This window comes from Fundulus heteroclitus, chromosome 20 (genome assembly GCF_011125445.2).
Source record: "Fundulus heteroclitus isolate FHET01 chromosome 20, MU-UCD_Fhet_4.1, whole genome shotgun sequence".
Classification (NCBI taxonomy): Eukaryota; Metazoa; Chordata; class Actinopteri; order Cyprinodontiformes; family Fundulidae; genus Fundulus; species Fundulus heteroclitus.
In genome coordinates, this window is record NC_046380.1 from 46,189,321 (window position 1) to 46,198,941 (window position 9,621).

The following is a 9,621-nucleotide window of genomic DNA, read 5'->3' on the forward strand; positions in this document are numbered from 1 at the left end:
TTCTGTCAAGTACAAAACACTTTGAAATAAAGTAAATTCAGTTTAGTTTTTCTTCACAGAACCATTTCAAAACAAGGGTAGTATGAAATAAATCTTACATTCCCAACAATGTCCATTCAATTCAACTCTGTGTTAAACTATTTAAATTTCATTTAATTAAATTCAAAGACATGACTTCAAATTCTAATTCAATCTAAGCGAATGCACGCCTCCAGGAACATTATTCATCCATCCATTTTCTGAGCCGCTTAATCCCTCATGGGGTCGCGGGGGTTGCTGGTTCCCATCTCCAGCGTTCACTGGGTGAGAGGCGGGGTACACCCTGGACAGGTAGCCAGTCTGTAGCAGGGCAACACAGAGACAAACAGGACAAACAACCATTCACACCTAAGGACAATTTAGAGAGACCAATTAACCTAACAGTCATGTTTTTGGACTGTGGGAGGAAGCCGGAGTACCCGGAGAGAACCCATGCATGCACAGGGAGAACATGCAAACTCCATGCAGAAAAACCCAGGGTTGGATTTCAGTTCAATTCAATTTTATTTCTATAGCGCCAATTCATGAAACATGTCATCTCAAGGCACTTTAGAAAGTCAAGTTCAATCATATTATACAGATTGGTCAAAAATGTCCTATATAAGGAAACCAGATGTCGGGACTTGCATCAAAGTCCCGACAAGCAGCATTCACTCCTGGGGAACCGTAGAGCCACAGGGAGAGTCATCTGCATTGTACATGGCTTTGCAGCAATCCCTCATACTGAGCATCCATGAAGCGACAGTGGGAAGAAAAACTCCCCATTAACGGGAAGGAAAAACCTCCAGCAGAACCAGAACCAGGCTCAGTATGAACGGTCATCTGCCTCGACCCACTGGGGTTACAGAAGACAGAGACACAACAAGAGAGACAAAAAAGCTCAGAAGCACACATTGATCCAGTAATCTGTTCTACATTAGATGGTAGTAGCGCGTGAGCCGTCTTCTCTGAATGATGTCACAGTTAACAGAACGCCAGACCAGGTGTACCTTCTATGAAGAGAGAGAGAGAACAGAAAGTTAAAGCAGAAATGACGTCACGTAATGCATAATTGAAGAACAGTAGAACTCTATAGAGTGAGAAAATTAGACCCTGATGTCCTCCAGCAGCCTAGGCCTATCACAGCACAACTATAGAGATAGATCAGGGTAACATGAGCCACTCTGACTATAAGGTTTGTCACAAAGGAAAGTTTTAAGATTAGTCTTAAAAGTAGATAGGGTGTCTGCCTCACGGACCAAAACTGGGAGTTGGTTCCACAGGAGAGGAGCCTGATAGCTAAAGGATCTGCCTCCCATTCTACTTTTAGAGACTCTAGGAACCACCAGCAGACCTGCAGTCTGAGAGCGAAGTGCTCTGTTAGGAACATACGGGGTAATCAGAGCTCTGATATATGATGGAGCTTGATTATTAAGGGCTTTATACGTTAGAAGAAGAATTTTAAATTCTATTCTTGATTTAACAGGAAGCCAATGAAGGGAAGCTAAAATTGAGAAATATGATCCCTCTTGTTGATTTTCATCAGAACTCTTGCTGCAGCATTTTGGATCAGCTGAAGGCTTTGAACTGCATTTTGTGGACTTCCTGATAGTAAAGAATTACAATAGTCCAGCCTTGAAGTAACAAATGCATGGACCAGTTTTTCAGCATCACTCCTGGACAGAATGTTTCTAATTATAGCGATATTCCTGAGGTGAAAAAAGGAAACTCTGGAAACCTGTTTAATATGGGATATAAATGACATGTCTTGGTTGAAAATAACACCAAGATTTTTTACTTTATTACCAGAGGCCAAGTTAATGCCATATAGATTAAGTGATTGGTTAAGAAGTTTATTTTTTGAGGACTCTGGCCCAAAGATTATAACTTCTGTCTTGTCAGAATTTAAGTGCAGGAAATTTAAAGTCATCCAGCTTTTGATGTCATCAAGACATGACTGCAGTCGAAGTAATTGATTGGATTTATCAGGATTTATGAATAAATATAGCTGAGTGTCATCAGCATAACAGTGGAAATTAATCCCATGCTGTGCAATGGGATTAACATCAAGTTATCAGCTGTGCTAACCACTGTGCACAGTGCTAACTTTAAATTTAATCAAATTTAATTTAATTAAATTCAAACACATGACTTCAAATTCTAATATAATTATAATTCAGTTTAAGTGAATACATGCCTCCAGGAACTAATTAATTTCAATTCAAACACTACTGATGAATCATTTAACTACAGAATAAATTTAAAGCAAATTCTGTTTTTACCTTCATTTTTTGCCTCTTGAGAACATACAATCCTCACTCAATGTAAGAAAGAATAAATCTTTATTTTTCATTGCAGTTGTACATTACAATGAAATTTGTCTTCTGCATTTAACCCATACCTTAGGGAGCAGTGGACAGCTTCTTTCTTTTAACAGTGCCCATGGAGCAATCTGGGGCTATGGGTCTTGCTGAGGGACCCATACTGGCATGTAAAGATTAGCTTTCAAAATGTGTGCCATAAAATAACTTCTGCAATGTTCTCTTCTCTTTATGCAAGGGCCCCTTCACACAAGGTTAAGATAAAACAATTAAACAAAATGCGGGTCTTAACGACAACTTTTGAATAAAGAATGTCGTAGGCTCATTATAACAGGACCTTGCAATAATATTCATACCCTGTGATGTTTTATAATTTCATCTGATGTCAACTTTAGACTTCAGTGATTCTTAAATGGATTTTATGTCACACAAAGTAATGCGTAATGTCAAGATTTCAACATGATTTTGAACATGGTCTTCAAATAAAAATCTAAAAAGTGTGACATGCTTAGACTGTTCTTTTGCATAGACTTTAAAGGGTCGTCCGGGAGTCCACCAGGAGAGGGAGCGAGCCAATCAGTAAAAGGAACTGAAACAAGAGGAATTTCCCCGCAAACACACAATAAAAAAAAGACAACTGCAGGAGGGTGAAGGCAAGGGCAAGGCAAGGCAAATTTATTTACAGTATATAGCACAATTCAGTACACAGACAATGCAAAGTGCTTTACATGATTAAAATACAGGAAATAAAGCAGAAAAAAAGCAAGTAGGAAAAAGCAGTTGGAAAAAAAAGTAAATAAATAAATAAAATAAAACAATTTTTTTGCATTCGACTATTTAACTAGTGCAGTCGAATGCAGTCCTAAACAAATGTGTTTTTAATCTTGATTTAAAGGAACTCAGGCTTTCAGCACTTTTACAGTTTTCTGGAAGTTTGTTCCAGATAAGTGGAGCATAGGAACTAAATGTTGCTTCTCCTTGTTTAGTTCTGGTTCTGGTTCTGCAGAGTAGGCTGGAGCCAGAAGACCTGAGTGGTCTGGAGGGTTGATGCCCTGATAACAAGTCTGTGATGTATTTAGGTGCTAGGCCATTTAGGGATTTATAGACTAACAGAAGTATTTTGAAGTCTATTCTCTGAGATACAGGGAGCCATGGAAGGACTTCAGAACCGGATCCATGTTCTCTACTTTCTTAGTCTTAGTGAGGACGCGGGCAGCAGCGTTCTGGATCAGCTGCAGATGTCTGATCCACTTTTTAGGCAAACCTGTGAAAACGCCGTAATCAAGTCTAGTAAATATATGGATTAGCATGGATTAGTTTTTCCAGATCCTTCTGAGACATTAGTCCTTTAATCCTGGAAATGTTCCTCAGGTGATAGAAACCCGACCTTGTAATTGTCTTTAGATACTTTTGAAGGTTCAGGTCTGAGTCCATCACTACTCCCAGGTTTCCGGCCTGATCAGTGGTTTCTAGCTGAAGCGACTGAAGCTGTGTGCTAACTTTTGATCTCTCCTCTATTGGTCCAAATATTATTACTTCAGTTTTGTTTTTATTCAATTGAAGAAAGTTTTGACACATCCAGGCGTTGATTTCTTCTAGGCATTTACTCCGTGCTTGAACTGGTTCATAGTCACCTGGTGACATGGTGATGTAAAACTGTGTGTCATCTGCATAGTTATGGTAGCTGATGTTGTTGTTTTTTATTATCTGAGCTAGAGGGAGCATGTAGATATTGAACAGGAGGGGACCCAGGATGGACCCTTGGGGAACCCCACATGTGATTTTTGTCATCTTTGATGTAAAGTTACCTACTGATACAAAAAAGTCCCTGTCCTTTAAGTAGGATTTAAACCAGTGGAGAGCTGTACCAGAGAGGCCGACCCAGTTCTCCAGGCATTCTAACAGGATGGAGTGATCGACAGTATCAATGCTGCACTGAGGTCCAATAGAACCAGCACGGTGGTTCTTCCACAGTCTGTATTTATATGGATGTCATTAAACACCTTGACAAGGGCGGTCTCTGTACTGTGGTGAGGAAACCTGACAGGAAAACATCAAAGCGGCTGGTCGTTGTTAAGAAGGTGTTTAATTGTTGAAATACAGCTTTTTCAATAATCTTACTGATAAAGGGGAGGTTTGAGATGGGCCTGTAGTTCTGGAGTAGAAGTTTGTCTAAATTGTTCTTTTTCAGCTGTGGTTTGATAATTGCTGTTTTTAGAGACTGGGGGAAAACTCCTGGCAGAAGGGACGTGTTTATTATCTGAGTCAAATCAGACGCTATGACAGGCAGAACGTTCTTAAAGAACGCTGTGGGGAGAACATCAAGGCAGCATGAGGAGGAACTTAGCTGCTGAATGATCTGCTCCAAGGTTTTGGAGTTTATTTGGCTGAATTGGGACATTTTGTCAGGATAAGTTTCAGTTGGATACAGCTTTGGTTCTGGTGTTGATATGAAAGTACAACCTGATCCTCTAATTTTTAGGATCTAATTTTTAGGATTAAAGAAGTTAGCACATTCATTGCAGGCCCTGGTGGAGTGGAGTTCGGAAGCCACGGACACAGGAGGATTTGTTAGCCTGTCAACTGTGGCAAATAAGACACGAGCATTATTAATGTTCTTCTTGATGATCTCAGAGAAGAAAGTTTCTCTTGCATTTTTCAGTTGTAAGTTATATCTGTAAAGTCTCTCTTTATAGATGTCATAGTGAACCTGGAGTCTGTTCTTTCTCCACCTGCGTTCAGTTTTCCGACATTCCCTTTTTTCATCTCTAACTGCTGGAGCATTTCTCCAAGGAGATTTTTTCTTCCTCACATTATGATGAAAAATCACATTATGATGAAAAATCCCAAAGTATAGAAAGAAATTTTTGTGTTTCTGGTAGGAGAAAAAAACCCTGTTGCAATCAAAGCCTTAGAATATGAACTTCTTAGTTATGACTGGCAAGAAATCTATGTTGGAAATGTCAATGAGTCCTATAATACATTCTTGGAAATATTTCCAAGACCCTCCCTGGGCTGCCACCTTACCGTGGTGGAGGGGTTTGAGTGTCCCAATGATCCTAGGAGCTATGCTGTCAGGGGCTTTAAGCCCCTAGTAGGGTCACCCAAGGCAGACAGGTCCTAGGTGAGGGACCAGACAAAGTGCAGCCCAAAATGCCCCTTATGATGAGTAATATTATTGGACCTCGTGTTCCCTCGCCCGGACGCGGGTCACCGGGGCCCCACTCTGGAGCCAGGCCTGGAGGTGGGGCACGTTGGCGAGCGTCTGGTGGCCGGGCTTTTGCCCATGGAGCCCGGCCGGGCTCAGCCCGAAGAGGCAACATGGGTCCCCCTTCCAATGGGCTCACCACCTGTCGGAGGGGCCAAAGGGGTCGGGTGCATTGTGCAACGGGTAGCAGTAGAGGGCGGGGACCTTGGCGTTCCGATCCTCGGCTGCAGAAGCTGGCTCTTGGGACGTGGAATGTCACCTCTCTGGTGGGGAAGGAGCCTGAGCTTGTGCGCGAGGTTGAGAGGTTCCGACTAGAGATAGTCGGACTCACCTCGACGCACCGCTCTGGCTCCGGAACCAGTCTCCTTGAGAGGGGCTGGACATTCTTCCACTCTGGAGTTGCCCATGGTGAGAGGCGCCGAGCTGGGGTTGGCATACTGGTTGCCCCCCATCTCGGTGCCTGCACGTTGGGGTTTTCCCCGGTGAACGAGAGGGTGGCCTCCCTCCGCATCCGTGTGGGGGGACGGGTTCTGACTGTTGTTTGCGCTTATGCGCCAAACAGCAGTTCAGATTACCCACCCTTTCTGGAGTCCTTGGAAGGGGTACTGGAGAGTGCCCCTCCTGGGGACTCCCTCGTTTTGCTGGGGGACTTCAACGCTCACGTGGGCAATGACAGTGGGACCTGGAGGGGCGTGGTTGGGAGGAATGGCCCACCTGATCTGAACTCGAGTGGTGTTTTGTTGTTGGACTTCTGTGCTCGTCATGGATTGTCCATCACAAACACCATGTTCAAGCATAAGGATGTCCATATGTGCTCTTGGCACCAGGACACCCTAGGTCGCAGTTCAATGATCGACTTTGTTGTCGTTTCATCTGACCTGCGGCCGTATGTCTTGGACACTCGGGTGAAGAGAGGGGCGGAGCTCTCCACCGACCACTACCTGGTGGTGAGTTGGCTCCGATGGCGGGGGAGGAAGCCGGTCCGACCGGGCAGGCCCAAACGCACTGTGAGGGTTTGCTGGGAACGTCAGGCAGAGTCCCCTGTGAGGCGGAGCTTTAACTCCAACCTCCGGGAGAACTTTAAACACGTCCCGAGGGAGGCGGGGGACATTGAGTCTGAATGGACCATGTTCCGCGCCTCTATTGTTGAGGCGGCTAGTTGGAGCTGTGGCCGCAAGGTTGTCGGTGCATGTCGCGGCGGCAACCCTCGAACCCGCTGGTGGACACCAGCGGTGAGGGAAGCCGTCAAGCTGAAGAAGGAGTCCTACCGGGCTTTTTTGGCCTGTGGGACTCCGGAAGCAGCTGATGTGTACCGGCAGTCGAAGCGGCAGGCGGCTCGGCTGGTCGCCGAGGCAAAAACTCGGGCGTGGGAAGAGTTCGGAGAGGCCATGGAGAAAGACTTCCGTACGGCTTCGAAGCGATTCTGGTCCACTATCCGGCGTCTCAGGAGGGGGAAGCAGTGCAGTACCAACACTGTTTACAGTGGGGGTGGTGTGCTGCTGACCTCGACTCGGGACGTCGTGCGTCGGTGGGCGGAATACTTCGAAGACCTCCTTAATCCCACCAACACATCTTCCATTGAGGAAGCAGAGCCTGAGGACTCTGGGTCGGGTTCTCCCATCTCTGGGGCTGAGGTTGCCGAGGTTGTTAAAAAGCTCCTCGGTGGCAAGGCCCCGGGGGTGGATGAGATTCGCCCTGAGTACCTTAAGGCTCTGGATGTTGTTGGGCTGTGTTGGTTAACGCGGCTCTGCAACATTGCGTGGACATCGGGGGCAGTTCCTCTGGATTGGCAGACTGGGGTGGTGGTCCCCCTATTTAAAAAGGGGGACCGGAGGGTGTGTTCCAACTACAGGGGAATCACACTCTTAAGCCTCCCTGGTAAGGTCTATTCAGGGGTTCTGGAAAGGAGGGTCCGTCGGATAGTCGAATCTCGGATTCAGGAAGAGCAGTGTGGTTTTCGTCCTGGCCGTGGAACACTGGACCAGCTCTATACCCTCAGCAGGATTCTTGAGGGGGCATGGGAGTTTGCCCAACCAGTCTACATTTGTTTTGTGGATCTGGAGAAGGCATTCGACCGTGTCTCCCGGGGGACCCTGTGGGGGGTACTCCGGGAGTATGGAGTACCGGACCCTTTAATAAGGGCTGTCAGGTCTCTGTACGACCGGTGTCAGAGTCTGGTCCGCATTGCCGGCAGTAAGTCGGACTCGTTTCCGGTGAGAGTTGGACTCCGCCAAGGTTGCCCTTTGTCACCGATTCTGTTCATAACTTTTATGGACAGAATTTCTAGGCGCAGCCAAGGTGTTGAGGGGATCCGTTTTGGTGGCCTTAGGATTGCGTCTCTGCTATTCGCGGATGACGTGGTCCTATTGGCTTCATCCGGACGTGATCTACAGCTCTCACAGGAGCGGTTTGCAGCCGAGTGCGAAGCGGCCGGGATGAAAATCAGTGCCTCCAAATCCGAGACCATGGTCTTGAACCGGAAAAGGGTAGAGTGCCTTCTCCGGGTTGGGGAGAATGTCCTGCCCCTAGTGGAGGAGTTCAAGTATCTTGGGGTCTTGTTCACGAATGAGGGGAGGATGGAGCGGGAGATCGACAGGCGGATTGGTGCAGCGTCTGCTGTGAAGCGGGCGCTGTACCGATCCGTTGTGGTGAAGAGAGAGCTGAGCCAAAAGGCGAAGCTCTCGATTTACCGGTCGATCTACGTTCCTACCCTCATCTATGGTCACGAGCTTTGGGTCGTGACCGAAAGAACGAGATCCCGGATACAAGCGGCTGAAATGAGTTTTCTCCGTAGTGTGTCTGGGCTCTCCCTTAGAGATAGGGTGAGGAGCTCAGTCATCCGGGGAGGACTCAGAGTAGAGCCGCTGCTCCTCCACGTCGAGAGGAGCCAGTTGAGGTGGCTCGGGCATCTGGTCAGGATGCCTCCTGGACGCCTCCCTGGTGAGGTGTTCCGGGCACGTCCCACCGGGAGGAGGCCCAGGGGAAGACCCAGGACACGCTGGAGGGACTATGTCTCCCGGCTGGCCTGGGAACGCCTTGGGGTTCCTCCTGAGGAGCTGGCCCAAGTGGCTGGGGAGAGGGACGTCTGGGCCTCCCTACTGAAGCTGCTACCCCCGCGACCCGACCCTGGATAAGCGGAAGAAGACGGACGGACGGAGACGGAAATATTTTTGAATATTTATAATAAGCATTGCTAAAAAAATGTTACCAAAAAAATTTGAAAAATTTTAAAGCAGTGCATGACATAAAGTTTGGGAAAGGCTTATAAAAAGAAGAACAAATTGTATATGAACTTTATAAAAAAGTCAAACAAATGATAAAGAGAAACAGTACAAAGAATATAAAAAGAAAATTCACAGCTATGATATGAAGCCACAAAAAGATTAGTATGTCACTAATTGTTGCAGAAATATAAAAATAATACTAAGGCTACATGAACAGTAGTGAGTAAAGTAATAGAAAAAAAATCAGATTTTTCCCTCAAGTATTAATAAAGAAAACACAACCATTGAGAGTAAATTCTTAAAGCCTTCGATTATTTCTTTGTTATTGTAGGTCTAAATCTGGCTAATCAGTTATCGAATGTTGGAAAGTTTTATTTCATCCCTACTGACCACCAGAGGCGGTGCTTAAAGCACTGAATGATCACTCTTGCGCATGCACAGGCCGAGAATCTTATACCAACATAGTCACGTGTGATCCCCGGTGACACCAATAAGTCCTTATAGTCACGTGACAATGACAGCTCAGTCCCTTTTCGTCTTCTCGCATGCAGGTTGAACAGGTGGTAAGACATTGATTATTTGCTTGTCACTGGCAGCCTCGAGACTACGGTCGGAGCTGCGAGGATCATCTCGCCCTCCAGAGGCTGCACAAACTCCTCTTTGACACAACTTTGTTCTCCGTTTGGTAAGTTGTTTTTCCTTTGATTGGCAGGAGCAGGGACGCGTTCGCTTACCGTGTTGATTTCCCTATTGCTGGTGGTAAGGCCGGTTGGCCAATTCCGACCAGCTTGTTTGCTTGTGCAGCCGTGTTCGGCTTGCCACATTGAGTGTTACAACCTTGCTGGTTTGT